The 18,295-nt window shown below is 38.8% G+C and overlaps 1 pseudogene; it reads right to left on the bottom strand.

Moving 5' to 3' along the window:
- Positions 1–4,806: 4,806 nt before the first annotated feature.
- LOC121395466 lies at positions 4,807–16,752 on the bottom strand (annotated as a pseudogene).
- Positions 16,753–18,295: the final 1,543 nt, after the last annotated feature.

Consider the following 18,295-nt stretch of genomic DNA (forward strand, 5'->3'; position numbering starts at 1 on the left):
TGCTGGTGTGGGAGTTTTGTGTTGTCTGTTGATTGCCTTAACCTGTCTGCTGGAGTGAATGTCATAGTACTTATCTAGATAGCATAGTGGGATAAGCCTCTAGTAAGCGTCAGTGTGGGTGCTTGCGGCCCTTAAGCGTGGTGGTGGCAGCGATTAAGTTTTGGCATGTTGGGGCTGTTTGGGTGTGACTACGTGTGAGTTCTTCTCAGGTTAGCAAGGAACTATGTAGGCATTTACAGTTGCATGCTGCGTCACATGAGTCTTATTATTTTTAGCGCAACAGTGCTTGGTTTATTTAATTAACCCTTACACTAAAGGACTGCATCCTTCAACAAAAGGAAGGATCCAGGGACAGATCCCTGGATCCTTCCTGGGTGAGGATACCCACAGCAAAGCAGTGCAGGAAGACAGGAATTATGCCCTGCAACAAGCTCTAGAATTATTGGGCTCAGACGACCCCAAGTGCGTCTCCAGCTGATCCTCCAATATCTGAAAATATTGAATTATTTAGCTTTTTATTTATCAGCTCTCCCATTTGCAGTTTCAGCCATCTGGTTACTAGGGTCCAAATTACCTTAGCAACCATGCATTGATTTGAACAAGAGTCTGGAATATGAATAGGAGACGACCCATTTGAAAGCTTGAAAGAGTGAGAAGAAAAAGGAAATAATTATAAAACAAGGAATCAATTTTCTCTTGTGATGAAACTTGCCATTTTTTGGCTTCACTTTTTGGTAGCTGATTGATCTCTTCCCAGGAGTGTGTAAGCTTTGTAAGAGTATATGGGAGCTGGTTTCCCTTTTGTGGTGTGGATTGACCTTCGCAGTTCAGTTAAAACAGGTTTACCTCTATACAATGGATGAGTTATGCAATCATATTCTGTTGAACAGTGTCCTGCTTTCAATGGTGTTGTGCAAGTGGTAATTTCTCACTCTCAACACCCTAAATGAAGCATCAGCATTGAATTACAATCAAAAACAATCACTGAAGCACTCTGTTTTAGAGTTTGTACCCACTATATGTGTGCACACACATTTAAAAGGGTTGTTCACCTGTGAGTTAATTGTTAGTATGATGTGGGGAGTGATATTCTGAGGCAATTTGCAATTGGTTTTCATTTTTTATTATTTGTGGTATTTGAGTTATTTAGCTTTTTATTTATCAGCTATCCCATTTGCAGTTTCAGCCATCTGGTTACTAGGGTCCAAATTACCTTAGCAACCATGCATTGATTTGAACAAGAGACTGGAATATGAATAGGAGACGACTTTACTAGGAAGATGAGAAATGAAAATCATCAATAACAATACTTTTGTAGCCTTACAGAGCATTGTTTTTTAAATGGGGTCAGCGACACCCATTGAAAGCTGGAAAGAGTGAGAAGAAAAAGGCAAATAATTATTAAACAAGGAATCAATTTCCTCTTGTGGTGAAATTTGCCGTTTTTTGGCTTCACTTTTTGGTAGCTGATTGATCTCTTCCCAGAAGTTTGGTTCAAATATTTCTTGTGTGTAAGCTTTGTAAGAGTATCTGGGAGCTGGTATCCCTTTTGTGGTGTGGGTTGACCTTCGCAGTTCAGTTTCCTGTGACATTTGGTTGTTGAGGTGTACTTTGTGAATTTTCCATCATGTGCTTCATAGAGTCACCTGTTTTGGCAAGTGGTTCTACCCCTCCTGTCACAGACACTGTAGTTGTCTCTTCAGAGGATTCAGTTATCATGGTTTTTGATAAGGAAGACTTGTCAAAATATACACTTTGCAGGTTTTAGGAATTAGAACTCTGTAAGCTTTACTTTGCTCACTGTATCCAACCAATACACCTTCTGTAGCTCTGTCTCCCAGTTTGTGGCATTTTTCAATTGGAATGTGCACCATTCCACAGCTGCTATAGATTTTGTTGGTAGATGGTTTTGTAGGTATGTTGCTGTGGTTATTGCTTCTCCCCAGAATTTGTTTGGGAGGTTGGCATCATTTAGCATACACTTTGTCATCTCTACAAGTGTGTGATTCTTTCTTTCTGCTACACCATTCTGTTCTGGAGTGTATGGAGCACTTGTTTGATGTTGAATGCCTTGATATGCTTTACCTTCAATGCTTGTGTACTCCCCTCCATTGTCAGATGTTAGTGTCACAGGATTGCACTGGAATTTGTTTGTGGATTCTGCTATATACTCCTTGAGTTTATCCAGTGTTTCACTTTTGCGCATGATTAGATATACTTTTGTGTATCTGGATTAATCATCTATGATAGTCACAAAATACTTGGTTCCAGCTGGGGTCTGTGTTCTCATTGGTCCACTCACATCACTGTGGATCAATTCTAAGGGTTGACTTGCCCTGCTCTGACTTTCTTTTGATAGTGGTAACTTTGTTGCCTTTGCTTTGATACAGCAGATGCATTTCATAATTGTATTTCATGGTGAGATATCCATATCAGAAGTCATATTTTTGTTTAACAGTTCATGTATTGCATCTGGATGTCTGTGTCCCAGACATCTGTGTCATGTATAAATGCATTTCTGATGAGGCGATTGAGTGGCAATTTTAGCCTTGTTTTCTCCACATTTGAGCTCATACAGGTGTCTGTCTGCTGTTCAATAAGCTATCATTTCTGAACCATTCTGAATTGTGTATACTTTGCCTTTAAAATGAACAGAGCACCCTGCATTTGTTAAACATTTCACTGATAGGAGGCTCCCCTCTAATTGTGGAACATACAGTACACCCTTCACAAGTACTGTATATTGTGTTTTTGTTCTGTGCTTGTGACACAGTTCACATAGCCTTGACCAATTCCTTTCACAGTGATGTTGCCCCCATTTGCAAGGAACACTTTCTCGTTTGTATCACAGTCTATTTGATCAAAGAAATGCTTATCACTTGTCATGTGACTTGTTGCTCCTGAGTAAATATACCAGTTTGATGAGCAGTTATCTTGAGTAAGCTTGAAACATCCACTCCACTGTGTATCTATACTATCTGGAGTTTTATGTGCAACACCATTTGCAATTTATTTTGCTTTTGTTCATTTTTACATAAAAAGCAGTCTTTCTTTAAATGGCCTGGCTTTTTACAGCGAAAACACACTCTGCTCTGTGCATCTCCTTTTGCAATTTTTCCAGCTTTAAGAGCTGTTTCTGGTGCTATAGTTTCTTTCACCACTCTGTTTTCCTTTCTGTGATTATATTCATCAATTAACTTGCCTTTGACATATCTAGAGTTATTTCTGACTCTGGTCTGACTTCAACGGCATTTATCAGAGGGCTATATAATGCAGGAAGGCTGCATAGAAGGAGAACTGCTAAATGGCTGTCTTTAATTTCCTCTCCAATTCCTCAGAGCTATTCTGCGATTTCTAAAATTGCATTTAAATGTTCCAGCATTTCCTGACTTTCTGCAATCTGGTGCTGTATAGCTTAAGCAGCAGGTACAGTTTACTGTTGATCTCTCATGGACTGCCTGCAGTGCATTCCACATAACTTTTGCTGTAGATTCTTTCCTGATGTGAATCAGTTGATCATCTTTCACCAGTAGGCTAATAACTGCTTTAGCCTGTCTGTTTCTTTTATCCCAATCCTCAGGATTGTTTTCTGGTTTCTCTGTGCTGAGTACCTCCCATAGGTCATCCTTACATAAAAGCATTTCCACCTTAAATTTCCATAGCTGATAATTGCTGTTATTCAGCTTTGCTATGCCTGATCTGAACTCCACTGACATTTTACCATGTGCTCAGCTTATGTCTGTTTCTCAGGATCAGATAACAATGGTGCTGTGATCTGGGCCCATAACCTGTAGAGCAGAGAGATGATCTGAACTGCATGTGCAGCTTCTCTGTAAGTGAGGACAGACACACCAACTTCTGTGTGAACAGTAACTTAGTTGCTTTATACAAACTATGCATAACATGTGTGCAACAGGAACTTTTCATAGAGAGTGACTTTTGAAGTTTTCTGCTTTTGAAAAATATTTTAAACAGTACAGATGTTTATGCCCCTTGAAGTTTGACAGGTGTTTTCCATTCGATAGGAATGTGAACGATGAAAGGCAATGTTACTGGTGAAGCAGGCAGACATTTAGGGGATTATTTACTAAACCTTGATTTTTTTTGGTCAAGGTATTTTGGGAAAATTTTTAGTGCAAAAAAACCTTGAATTTTTCAAGATTTATTATACCCCAAAGCTGCTAAAAGTTCAAACCTGCCAAGGCCATGTAGAAGATATCCTTTTTTACAATATGAAGTTTTCGTAATCTGCACTGGGTTTTGTCAAAAAAATTTTCTGATGCTATGCATGCAGTGTTTTTTTTTAGACATTTTAGCTTCAAGCACCACTTTGACCTCCAGCATTTTGCCAGGCCTCCTCTTAGCTCATGAAAAGGTTACATATCTGCAAACATTGCTGTATCAGCCATTCAAACAAAGATCAAAAAATATATGGGACAACAAGTATGTGGTCACCCCTCATTTCATATTAATTAACCCTCAAGATGGACTTCCAGGAAATTATTGAAGAATAAATGGTTCTGTTCATGTTGGGCCCAAATGGACGGCTTCATTTACTTCTTAAAGGGTCAAAAATGTAGTGTTGCCCAGGTTTTTTTCCTAATAGCTAATAAGGATGGGTGGCATGGTGATATTTCTGATGGTAAATTTGCTAGATTCTTTATGATATTATCACAGAGAATTTTATATGATGTGGATGCTTATTCTGAAAAGGCAAAATATACTGTGTGTGTTACATGATTTTTATTTTTATTTTCAAGCAGTTGGCCCAAATAATATAAACATGGCACCATAGTCACGGTACATTCATAGCTCTGAAGCTTGAGAAGCCACAGCCAAGGCAAAGTTATTGTCTGTAGCGACAATGACACTTTTTCTTTGCTGATCCTGTTTGCACAAGAGATTGGAATAAATCACTGGACAAGAGATTAGTATATAGAAGAGCAGTTTACCTTATACTATTATTAGTATACTATAATTGTGTATCAGAAATCTCCCGACCAATAAACGCTTAGTATGAGAGGGGAGGAAAAGGCAGGCAGGAACAGCAAGTTTGGGTATGAGGTCAGTAAGCGTAGCCGGCATCGTGCATTAAGCTAGACCATTCATAGGTATAAAGGGATTTAAAATCTCTAGGTCGCCGTATCAGAGAGGGCTGTGCATCTCACTGTGAGTTGTAGTGCTCTGCATTACCGCACATCTTTGCTGCAGCGTTCGCTTTGATCCTTTCACTGCTGGGCTCCCTTCACTGTTGCTCTGCATTCCTCAAGGCACAGATAGTTACAGATTAGTTTTGACTAGGCTAATCGATAGCAGAAGCACACCTTCCCCCCACCACTGCTTCCTACTCACACACACACACACACACACATAGACACACATAGAAACTATACAGCTCCTTTAAATAATATAAGCGAACATCTCTTTTAGGTTTAGAATAACCTTGTAGGGGATTCTTTATTATCCGGTGCTCCTCCACAGAAACTACTCTTACGTGCTGACACATGCACAAAAAGAAGGTAGGAAGTAGTTGGTGATGCACTCCAGTCCAAAATGGTGGACGTGATCATGAAAAGAAGAAATACCATGCATGCACGGAATATAAACTTCAGAAAAGTTATTTTGAAAAAAAAGTTAACGATCAAGGAGGGGGGAAAGTGTACTTTAAAATGAAGCTATAAGTAAAACCGGAGTTTCCTTGTCCTTTAATGGAACCTTCCCAGACTGCTGCTTCCTCTTCCTTGGAAGGCCTTGATAGTCAAGTGGCTCAGAAAGCTCAGGCCTTATATTACGGCTCGCCTAGAGGCTCTTCAAATTTCTGGGGCAACTGTTCATTATTCCGCTCCAAGTCAATCTTCCTCAGCATTGTCTACTGTTCCCAAGAAACCAGCCCCAGTTTTTTATGGTGGTGATCCAGATGCCTGTCGTGGGTTTTTGACGCACTGCAAGATTCAGTTTGAAGTGACTCCTGAGCAGTTTGCATCTGAAAGAGCTAAAGTTGCATATATTATTACCCTTCTTCAGCGGAAGGCCCTTGTCTGGGCTTCTCCTTTACTGGATAGAGATGACCCTTTGGTGCATGAGTCCACTGCCTTTCTTTCCACGTTTTACCAGGTCTTTGATGCTCACAGTTGCAAACTTAATGTCTCTGATAGACTCATGAGGATACGTCAAGGATCCAGTTCAGCCTCAGAATATGCTTTACATTAACTTTCAGACTCTGGCTGCTGAAGTATCCTGGAACTACGAGGCTCTTGTGGCAGCTTTCTGGAGGGGGCTAAAAGAGGATCTGAAAGATGAGCTGATAACAAGGGATCTCCCTACTGCATTTCCTTCATTATCAAGATTGATTCCAGTAGGAGGTAGAAATCATCCCTTAAGTTTCAAACCTGCAAACCTTCTTCCTCAACTCTCCTTGGGACAGAATTCCCTGCTTCTGTTACTCCTTCCTATGCAGATTGGAGTTACACGTTGAGGAAAGAATGAGTAGGAGAACTGCAGGACTTTGTATGTATTGTGGTCTCGCCCGGCACTTCATTAGATCCTGTCCAACCAGACCTCAGCATCAGGGAAACGTCCCAGCCTAGGTTTGAGGGGGAGAGTCTCCCCTAGGCAATTTGAATTGTTTCTGCACTCCCAATCACCTTTAGTCCTCGGATGTTTCTTCCTGCTTCCCTCTCTACCCTGTCTGGCACGTTTTCATGTCAAGCTTTTGTAGATTCCGAGCTGCAGGAAATTTTATTGACAAGTCTTTTGCCAAGTCTTGTGGCTTGAGTCCAGTGCCCCTCGAGGTTCCTCTTTCTACCCGTGCCGTGGATGGCAGACTGATCTCTCCAGGAGTCCTTACCTCTGCTACTTCGCCAGTTCTAACTCGTATTGGCAGTCTTTATAAAGAGGAGATCTCCTTACTGATTATTCAGTGTCCTGAAACCCCCATTATTAAACCCCCATTATTTTGGGCTTCCCCTAGCTCCGACTACACAATCCATCTATTGATTGGTGGACTGGGGAACTCACGGCTTGGAGCCCATTCTGCTGTTCAAACTGTATTTTTTCTTCTATTGTTACGGTGTCTGCTTCTTCATTGTTCCCAGTATACAATCCTCTCCTTCCTGATATTTACAAAGACTTCTCTGATGTATTTGAGAAAAGAAATTCTGAGATCCTACCTCCTCATCAACCCTACGACTGTCCCGTTGATTTAATACCCGGCTCTATTCCTCCTAGGGGAAGAACATACCCTTTATCTATGCCTGAGACGCAAGCCATGAAGGAATATATTCTGGAGAATCTGTCCAAAGGCTTCATAAGAAAATCTACTTCTCCAGCCAGAGCCGGTTTCTTTTTTGTTCAGAAAAAAGATGGCAGTCTTAGACCTTGCATTGACTATCAAGCTTTGAACAAGATAACGATAAAGAACTGTTATCCTCCTCCACTTATCCCAGAATTTTTCAATAGATTAAGGGGAACCAAAGTTTTTACCAAGCTAGACTTACAAGGTGCTTATAACCTTCTTCATATCCATCAGGGGGACGAATGGAAAACAGCCTTCAATACCCGGGATTGCCAATATGAATATTTAGTTATGTCTTTTTCCTTATGCAATGCGCCCACGTTTTTTTCAAGACTTCATCAATGATGTCCTTTGTGACTTTCTACAGACTTGTGTTATTGTATATTTGGATGACATCCTGGTCTACTTGTCCTCACTGCCTGATCATGTTTCCCAAGTAAAACAAGTTCTACTCAAGTTGAGAGAGAATTGTCTCTATGCCAAGCTTGAGAAATGTGAATTCCACAAGACCACAATTTTGTTTTTGGGGTATATTATTTTTCCTTCAGGTTTCGAGATGGATCATGCCAAAGACTCTACTGTATTAAACTTTCCAATTTCTACATGCTTGAAAGCTATACAACGATTCTTAGGATTTGCTATCGTTTTGTCTAAGTTCATAAAGAACTTCTCTCAGACTGTGGCTCCCATTACGGCTCTCACTAAGAAAGTCTTCTTGGACCCCTGAATCACAGGAGGCTTTCTCTACACTCAAACAGTTATTTAGTTCTGCTCCAATTCTTATTCATCCAGAATTCTCAGCCATTTATTCTGGAGGCCGATGCTTCCGAAGTGGGTGTAGGTGCCATTCTCTCCCAATGGATGGAATTCCAAGGGACCCTTCATTCTTGTGCTTATTTTTCTCACAGGCTTTCTCCAGCTGAAAGAAATTATGATGTGGGCAACCGCAAACTATTGGCTGTAAAACTCGCACTTGAGGGGTGGTGTCATTTGTTTGAAGGTGCTAATGAACCTATTACCATCCTAACAAATCACAAGAACCTTGAATACATTTCCTCTGCCAGAAGGCTCAATCCTTGTCAGTTCCACTGGGCTATTTTCCTTTCCAGATTTAATTTCTTTATTTCTTATCGCTCTGGTTCAAAAAATATGAAAGCAGATGCTTTATACAGATGTCTCGTGGAGAGAGAATGTAATCCCTCCCCGCCCTGCCCTATTATCTCCCCTGAGTTAGTAGCGGCTACTACTTCTCTCTCGTTGTCTGAATTTTCCTCCTTGGAACATTCTCCTGAATGTCCGTCTGGAAAGATTTTCGTACCTCAACATATGGTTTTGTCAAATTCTCAAGTGGGCTCATTCTTCTAAGATTTCTGGTCATTCCGGCTTCAAGAAGACTCATGAGGTTGTTTTGAGGTACTGTTGGTGGCCTTGACTTGCCAAAGATGTCAAGCTCTATATCTCTGCCTACACTGTCTGTGCACAACAGAGGAGTGCCCGTTCTTTACCGTGTGGTCTTCTCAAACCTTTACCCATACCTACTCAGCCCTGGCTACAAATTGCTACGGACTTCATCGTAGACTTGCATAAACCTTCGGATATGACTTCTATTCTAGTAGTCGTAGATAGATTCTCCAAGATGGCTCATTTTATTCCTTTAAAGAAACTTCTTTCCGTTGCTCGGTTAGCCCAAATTTTCAGCAAAGAGATTTTTCGCCTACATAGTGTTCAGTCTATTGTGTCAGACCGTGGGGTGCAGTTTAAATTAAACTAAACTTTTCTTCTGCTTATCATTCTCAAAGCAACGGTCAGACAGAAAGGACCAATCAGACCCTGGAACAGTTTCTACAATGTTTATTTCCCAAAATCAAGATAACTGAACTTCTCCCCTGGGCTGAGTTTGCTCATAATAATCTACAACATGATTCCCTGGGTTGTTCCCCGTTTTTTCCTCCGTCTTTGGTTATAACCCCTCTGCCCTTCTGTCTAAGTGGAGGTACCTGCAGCGGATGCATTAGTTCAGGTCCATCAATCTCTCCTCAAAGCCTCATCTCGCCAGAAAGTTGCTGTTGACAGACACCGTTATTCTAGCCCTCTCTATCAAGTAGTACTTGGTTCGCTGAAAAGGATTTGGGTGAAAGCTTCTAATACTCATGCTACTCAACTAATTAAGACCATTCACAGAAAATTCCCTGACAATTTTTGGAAGTCCCCCGAGGTTACTTCTGAATGGGGGGTACTGTAAGACGCACCAGAAGATTGGTCTATCCTCTTACCTCCCGGTGCATCTCTTCTAATCGAGTGGTGCGCATGCACGGTTGAAGCAGGCCCCCGGCGTCATCACGGGCATCTTACGCATTTTTTAGTGCGAGATTCAAGCCTTGGCGCCAATTCTCCTTTAAAAAGGCCCTTTTCCATTGGAACAATGCCCAAGATTCTGTTCACAGATCCTGCTACAGCGTTGTATTCTATTTTGACTTTCCTGGTTTTTGGCTTCAGCCTGTTTGACTTCTATTCCTGCCGCCTGCCTCAACCCATCTGCCTGTTTTATGACTACAGTTTGCCTGATCCTTGCCTCTTCACAAACTTTCATTCAACCAAACGCACAAATTCCTCGCAGGGGTCCTCTTGTGCAGAGTGCCAGCTGCCATTAAGAGTTCCAGATTGACATTACAAAGACACTTAGGGACAACTGTAGCCACCAAACTATTTTCATTATTATGTTGTGAAAATGTATTGTATTTAACTTAGATTTTTTTTGTTTTTAACTAGTAAATGCTTGAGACCTCCAGACCCTATACTGTAAACTGCAACTTGATTTTCCCTATCTAACACACTGCTTCAGTCTATAAAGTCTTGTGATTTCATATAAGCCAGCAAATTTAATGTGTAAGTATTTATATGCAGCCTTACTTGGGGCAGAGATATGAGCAGGTAGAGGACACTTCTCTCCTTTACAGACCCTTTTTCAGGTATATGTTGATACCGTACTGCTTTTAAAGCCTTGAAAACCTAAAATATGAAATATGTCGCAATTACAGAATACATGAGGCACACAAATGTTAAATGTTAAAAACAGTTTATATTCTATGTCTTCTTTTTTATCTGTGCACAATCACAAACATTTTGCAGTATCTATCATATCCTTTTCAATTGTACAAGGAGGCAAGCAGCCATAAATATCAGTACATCTGCTATGGGAGTGACAATGTTGGGACTGTAATTAAGAAAGGCGCCTTTTAGGCAGAGCTACTGGTTTATGGATTTTCACCTAGAAACCTGACAGACATATATAGTTGATGAAATAGTAATGAGATGATATCAGTATCCACAGTGCTAAATATTGAACACTAGGTACATATAATGTGGCTTTATTGGAACAATATTTCTGCCCCTTTGCAAACCATGCACAAATGTATATGTACTAATGAATGGGTATGAGAGGACAATGACTCCACTGTAATCCCAACTGCATATTGTACTATGCTGATACATGCTTTTCTCTACCCTGTTATAGGTAGATTAATAAAAGTTTACCTTTAGGAATATCTTTGGTGATCAAGTTATACAAAGCTCAGTGGGAGCAAATAATTCCCTCAGTTGGTCAATGCTATTACCAAACAGTTAGAATTTGGAGCATATATTGGTGAGAATCTATGTTCCAAAATACACTGTAAGTACACTGTAGAACACTTTAGTAAAGTTAGATACTTGTTTTATTGCTTTATTTACTAGGATGTTCTCTTTCTAAAAAAAAGGCTAGGAAATGTGACTCAATGGAAAATGTAAAAAAGGTTAGATTAGTTTCATTCATAGCATATATTTCTAAGGAAGATGAAAATTGTACACTATCTTCGATGGCAATGAAAAATACAAAGACCATTTGACTCCATACCATGCAAGGAGTTTTTTGAATTCCACTTTGGATTTTGAAGGCAGCTGCACTGATATCCTCAAATCGCAGCAACTTTGGTTTCACCCTGTTTTTTATACTCTTTGTGGTAACAATTTCAATGGCTTCTTTAAGCTGCTCCTCAGGGTTTCCCACTTTCATTTCCCATGTGGTTAAAGTGGACCTGTCACCCAGACACAAAAATCTGTATAATAAAAGTCCTGTTCAAATTAAACATGAAATCCAATTTCTATTTTTTAATAAAGCATTCATAGCTGTTGTAATTTCATTTAAAAATCTCAACTGTCAATCAAATATTGTCTGCCCCTCCTCTATGCCAGTGGCATAGAGGCAGGGCAGACAATTACTTTCACTTTCCATTCAGCACTTCCTAGATGTCACTGCTCTCCACACATTCCCCCGTTCTCTTTACCATTTAATTGTGTAGCCAGGGCATGGGGATGGACATCGGGTCCCCCATTCTGGTGCACAAACAAGATTCTGAGATGATACAAGGCTTGTCTTAATAACAGTGTCCACAAAATGGCTGCTGCCTGCTAGCTATAATTTTGAAATCCCAGACTGAAGGAAGCAAGATTCAAATAATTTATATAGTATAATTAAAGTTTATTTTGCTTGACTAATGTGATAAAATAGGATTTTGAATAATTTTTTTGGGTGACGGGTCCCCTTTAAGTCCCCATTCAGATATTCTTCTTCTACAAAGTCTTTCAGTCTCTCTGGGTTGATGGGTAATGGACGTATGGCATTGTGGTCATTTTGAACTGAATCACTCTTTTGGCCATGCTGTTGGTTTGAATCATGTTTTTTGATCGCATCTTCACCTCTGATAGAAGCAAGCACAGACAAAGCCTTATCTCCCTACAGAGATAGTATTTTGAGTTCAAAGGTTTTTTTTATTCTAGCTTTTTAAAAATGACACCAGTAAGGTTTAATTAACATAAGTCCCTTCAATACACAAAGCTTTGCAGCACAAATCCAGAAATGAAAGCAAAGTGCTTCATCAATACTGCTTAGAAAAATAGAGTAAAAGATGGGAAATTATATACAATAACCACATTCAAAACAATATATACAGCCCTTTTATAAGGATGGATCATCTTCCATTTTTCTTTACTCATAAGAAAACGCATTAGGCCATTTCATTTTGTGTACACAAAACCTTTTTTTATCTGCATATATATAGTATATATAAAGTACATGAGTGGGAACAACTATGGTTCTTGTGTCATTAGACACATACTGTTAATGCTGTTACTATATATGGAAAATGCAAGCAAATAATAGCAATTTGGCAGCTTTAACCGATATTTATTATATAAATATTTTGAAAAAGAATTTGAACATAAATCTTATACAGATGATATTCAGCAGGTTTGGGTTATCTTGGTGACTCAGAGTGAGTGGGAAGAAACATCACAAAAGTGTCATAGGGTCACATAGAAAGGAAATACAGCCCTGGAGAAAATCATACCAATACATACGATAATATGTGCTAAAAGGGAAAATACATGTAAAAATAAGTAGTAAAGTTTCAAAAATAAGTACATGTTTTGCCTTCTAAATAAACGGTTCTACTTCGTATTTAAACGTTCATTAAAACTCCTCTGTTTGTTTGACTTATTTAAAATGCAAAACTTAAGTAAATCTCAAGATTTAGGACTATGATACCTGCCTTTTTCTCACCATGGGAAATACCTTCCCCTTAGTGTGAATTCAAATGTGAAAAACGTAAGTTTTGCAAGATTATGGTGGGTTACTACATTTAAAGTGTTTTAATGCCTGGTAACCAAGTGGCAACCAAGAGAGCTGCAAAGCAGGAAGTCGTGTTCAAAGTCAAAGTAAACTTTATTGTCATCTCAGCAGTATACGAATACACAGTGAGACGAGACGACGTGGCTCAAGCTAGTACATATGACAAAAAGGCACTTAGAATACACAATAAATATGTAAACATTTGAAATTGAATATATACATGTGTAAACATTTAGAATCCTGTTATGTAAGACATCCAGTCACTCGAGACTTTATACATTACATTTTTGGCTTCCTAAATTTATTGGAAAAGTTTTTTTATTTTACTTAGCCTATCTATTAACCCAGTTTTTATTTATATACTGAACAATGCCTTTAACTCTGAAAAAGGTATATTTCAATTTAAATTGCAAGATTATATTATGGGGCAGATTTATCAAGGGTCAAACCTCTTATCAAATTTTAACTATTCCCTAGTCGAATTCCACAAAAAAAACTTGAAAATTCAAATTTCAAAATTCAAATTTTCACTTCAACCCTTGATAAATCTGGCCCACATATTCCCTTATTCTTGGATTTGTAATCATCTCAGTTTTCTGTACAGAGAAATTAGATCTTTTTTTTATTATTAATAGCATTTTATTATCATTGTGCTTGTGTAGTAGACTTCTGGAAACCGCTAGTTGTGTACATAACATTAAATTTAGTCAAATGCAAATAGCACTAACCATCTGTAGATGCATAAAATTGCATACAGGTGGAGAACACTTTTATGTTATCAGGCTCCTTTGGCACATTAATTATTTCAGCAGATAAAATGTGTGCCAAAATTAAAATGCAATATGCCATTCATTAGTCTCTCTCTCCACTCCTCTATAGAAAAACATTATACATTAATAATCCTCTGCACACAGCCTGCATTACACACATTATCATATTCAGTGGAACATAATCTATGATTTTTTTTTGTAGCAGTGAGAAAACATGGACAACCCCTTTAAAGTCTATTTGATTATTTTTCAGAGGATTGTGAAAGACCCATTGACCCCAGCACAAAGTCAGAAGGCAGTCTTACGAATATTTATACTTTTTTATTGGTAAAAACGTCTGAATATTTCCTAGCTGGTGCTGTAGGTATTATGAAACTAGAAGTATACTTCTTATGAGTAACCTCAATTGTAGGTGCTGCAAATTGCATGGCAAACTATGCTAGTTCATAAGTGTAAAGATAATATTAACTACAGTAAACTGTTAGATCATGCTGACAAAAAAATAGATACAAAAATAAAGGCAATAAGCCACTCTAAGGGAATTACCTATAAAGCACAGCTATGACAAACAAGGCGAAACAAGGCGAAAAAATTCGCCCATCCCTACTGAAGCCAACTCTGCTGGACAAAGGAAATGGATACAAAGATTTGAAAATTATCTGATTGCTATGGATGTCACTAATGCTGATAGAAAGAAAGCTTTACTACTGCATTTAGCTGGAGAAAAGGTGTATGATATCTATGACACACTAGCTGAACCCACTGACACATACACAGAAGTGAAAGTGAAACTAACTACATACTTTAACCCTAAGAGGAATACACAGTATGAAATCTACATATTTAGACAAGCAGCACAGCAGTAAGATGAAACTCTGGATTCGCATAAAGGCAAATTTGTTCGCACAGAGGCATAACTTTTCGCATTAAGAATATTTTTTCCATTACCGACTTTTAGTACATTCCCCCTTCAGTAACTTAGTCAGTCGCTCTCTCTACTTTTTGATAGACAGCACCCATATCCCAGGACCCAGCAGCAAGATTCTCTAACCAGAGAAAACTGCTCAGCAGTATCTTTCCTGGAGCTTATATCTCCCACAATGAAGAAAATAAAGACAAAACTCACCTTTTGGTCTTTTCACTTGGTCACTATTCCCTTGGTCACAGTATGTAATATTGGAATGCTACTGGCTACATAACGTATTTTATATGTATAATAATAAATACAAAAATGCTATAAGGAGGGTGGTGGTCAGGAACATACTGTAATTCATATGTTAGGATGTATGAATTATAATCTTGAATTGGATAGGAACAGAAATTTATTGTTTGCACATTATCATTTCATCTTGACTAGTACAGGGTCCTTCTGCTATTCACTAGCTACATTATTATTGGGGTTAAAAAGATCAGTAGACATTTTCCTGCTCTGTTGTGATGGGTGAGGATGTAATGCACAAGATAATAACTACTGATTTTCTTTATATTGGATGTTGGTTCTATTGTTGGGGAAATCATTTGTCTGCTTTATTATATTCTTTGTGAGTGCTAAAAGAGACCTGTTACACTTGGTGGCAAGTAATTATCATGCTTGTTCCTTATGTAACAAATGGCACAAACTATATATGTTTGCTCAGGTTTAATAACACATAGCAACCAATACAATATAGGTGAACAGCAAATGCTAGTAGTAGCAGGTGCTGAGTAGTTGCGATGGGTTACTGCACCTTGGCAAATGTATGGGTTAATGTAAAATAAAAGTCTAAAATATCCCCTCATTCAGTAACTCATAATAACCCATAACCAATCAAAAGCTTGTTTTCAAACTTTTTGACCAGTAAATGTTCCCTCCTGATTGGTACCTATAGGATACTGGACAAGGGGAATTGATTCATGTCAGGAGGGAGTTATTCTTCCACTGTATAGAGCACTGGTAAGGCCCCATCTAGAAAATGCCGTACAGTTTTGGTCACCGGCGATCAAACAGGACATTATTGAATTAGAGAGGGTACAGAGAAGGGTAACTAAGCTGCTAAAAGGTATGGAAATCTTAGCTATGAGGAAAGACTGGCCAAATCGGGTTGTTAACGCTGGAGAAGAGGAGCTCTAGGTGTGATATGATAACTATGTATAAATATATAAGGAGATCATATAATAATCTCTCTAATGCTTTATTTACAGTATGTCTTTCCAGCTGACACAAGGTCACCCATTCTGATTAGAAGAAAGGAGGTTCCACCTAAATATTCGGAAGGATTTTTTTTACAGTGAGAGCTGTGAGCTGTGAGTCGTACAGGCTGATACATTAGATAGCTTTAAAGGAGAACTAAAGCTTAAAGAAGTATCTAGAAATGTTGTACATTTTGTTTTTTGCAGAGAAAACAACCCCAACCTTGTCTACCATCCAGTGGCGTAACTAGATATTACTGGGCCCCACAGCAATTATTTTTCAGGCCCCCAAAATTTTTAGCAGTTGACTTGTTTTACCAAGATTTATTGAAACTGTATATGAATTAGGGCCTCGTGGGGCCCCTATACCTCCTGGGCCCCCCTGCAGGCGCAGGGTCTGCTTCCTCTATAGTTACGCCCCTGCTACCATCGTAATTTAAATCTTTCATCCTCCTAACCAGTTTAGTTGCACATCTCTGCACTCTCTCCAGCTCATTTCTATAATTGCAACTGCACTGCATACTCCAGGTGAGGCCTTACCAGGGACCTATAAAGAGGTATAATTATGTGTTCATCCCTTGAGTTAATGCCCTTTTTTTTGCAAGACAGAACTTTATTTGCTTTAGTAGCCACAGAATGACACTGCCCAGAATTAGACAACTTGTTATGTACAAAAACCCTAGATCCTCCTCATTAAGGGCAGGACTTGACAACGCAATTGGGGCCAACACGTCGCAATGCGACGCAGCTGCGTTTTCATCTGACAGTCGGATAAATGTAGTTGTTACCTGCGATTTCTCCTTAACTTCCGTTTTCTTTAAAACATTCGACACATCACATGCGTTTAGTTGCATTGCTACGTGTCGGTTCCAATCGAATCGTCAAGTCCTGCCCTTAAGGAAACTCCCAACACACTGGCATTTAGTGTACAACTTGCATTTATATTATTTTTGCCAAAGTACATAACCTTGCATTTATTAACACTGAACCTAATTTTCCAGTGTGCTGCCAAGTTTCCAAACTTAGATAAACCACTCTGCAAAGTGGCAGCATCCTGAATGGAACCTATAGTTCTGCTCAATTTGTATCATCTGCAAAAATAGAAACAGTACTTTCAATGCCCACCTCCAGGTCATTAATAATCAAGTTGAAAAGCAAGGGACCTAGTACAGAGCCCTGCGGTACTCCACTAACAACACTGGTCCAATTAGAAAATGTTCCATTTACCACACTCTTTGTAGTCTATCTTTTAGCCAGTTCTCTATCCAGGTACAAATGCTATGTTCCAGGCCAACATTCCTTAATTTAACCAGTAAACTTCTGTTACCTTCAAATGCTTTAGCAAAGTCTAAGTAAATCTCATCCACTGCCATCCCAGTAGCTCTCCATCTTCTTTTCTGCTGATTCACTGCACATGCTCTGTGCTGCTGTCGGATCTTAGGGATCCACTCACAATATACAGTACATATAGAATATAAATATAAGGCTGAATAGTAACTAATACATATAATTACTACATGGCAGCACAGAAACCAGAGCTACTAGCATTGGAATTTAGTAATGAGCCCTATAGCATCATCTTATACTGTATTACAGGCCAACTTCATTTTCTGCTTGATAATTTGCGAAGACGCCTAAGCTTAGCTTCTCAACAGCTGCTCAGAGCCCACTGAGCATGTGAGTGTCCAAGACAGTGACCCCCTGTGACAAGTTTGAAAAACTAGATCATTGCTGCTATTGAAATGCTGAAATTGTAAGCTGATGCAATAAAGTCATTATTTAAAATATGGCATTTTAAGCCATATTTATTTTTAAGGTTTAGTTCTCCTTTAAGGTGTTGGATGGCTTTTTAAAAAGGGGGGAATATAGGGTTATGAAAGATAGCTTATAGTACAAGTTGATCCAGGGACTAGTCTGATTTTTTGGAGTCAGGAAGGAATTCTTTCCCCCTCTGAGGCAAATTGGAGAGGCTTCAGATGGGCTTCAGGAACAGTAACACCAAAAAATGAAAATGTTTTAAAGTACATCCCCGGATTTTATGTTTTCCAAAAATGTACCTGTCTTGTTAAAGTCCCATTCAGGTGGGCTGTGTTTTTTCTTTCCCTGATTTAACAGTTTTTAACAGTTTTTTAACAGTTTAACAGTCTTTTTTTCAACCTAAGTTTCAGTGGTATAGTTTTGAGCCAAGGTTTGAGAGGTTCTGATGTGGGGTTTGTAAGTAACCCATATAGCATACAAACATGTGGGAGAATTTTTTTTGCCAATTAACAAAATTGAAAAATGCTGGCATTCATCCATTTAACAGAAAAAATAATGTCAGTTTAATCAACTTTTTTTAACTGTAAATATATTTGTAAACAGCAGTATTTTATCTATTTGTGTATAACTGGTTATGAC

The sequence above is a fragment of the Xenopus laevis genome, chromosome 7L, assembly GCF_017654675.1.
Source record: "Xenopus laevis strain J_2021 chromosome 7L, Xenopus_laevis_v10.1, whole genome shotgun sequence".
Taxonomy (NCBI): domain Eukaryota; kingdom Metazoa; phylum Chordata; class Amphibia; order Anura; family Pipidae; genus Xenopus; species Xenopus laevis.